Source organism: Stigmatopora nigra, chromosome 7 (assembly GCF_051989575.1).
Source record: "Stigmatopora nigra isolate UIUO_SnigA chromosome 7, RoL_Snig_1.1, whole genome shotgun sequence".
NCBI classification, from domain to species: domain Eukaryota; kingdom Metazoa; phylum Chordata; class Actinopteri; order Syngnathiformes; family Syngnathidae; genus Stigmatopora; species Stigmatopora nigra.
In genome coordinates this window covers 8,675,001-8,675,556 of record NC_135514.1, presented here as the reverse complement: position 1 = coordinate 8,675,556, position 556 = coordinate 8,675,001, and positions in this window count along the sequence as shown.

Genomic DNA, 556 nt, shown 5'->3' with positions numbered 1-556 from the left:
TGCATTTTGTGGTATTTCTAGGTCCTCCAAAGGCTATTTTTTCCCGGAGACTCGCAATAAATTACTCTGAAATAGCATCCATTCCTCAATATCTTGAAAGGTATTTACTTCATCATCATTAAGAATCTATTTCACAGTCATTACAGTGATTGATACTGTCATTGAGTCCATAAAGGCACATTTTCTGTATGGAATATATCTTTAGTTGGACGTATTTTCTGTCTAATTGAACAATGGCAGATTTTCTGGGGCTGTTATCTGGGTCTGGGTGGCTCATCCTTACATCAGCCAAGTAGCGCTTCCCTGAAGGCCCCACTCCTTCACCCTCCTATTTTTCTTGGTTCCTTTGAGGCATATTCACAGCCACTTGGCATCTCCTCCCCACTCCAGCCCCTCACATGGCGTGTATTTTATTGGAGATGCTCCTGAATCATCTGAATGTCTAGCTGTGCCTTAGGTATGCTTTCTTGAGAGACTGATGCCACCACCCGTTGCCCCACAGGCAGCATTTGACACTCAACCATTCCACGTCCCACTGAATACCGCCAGTCAATCC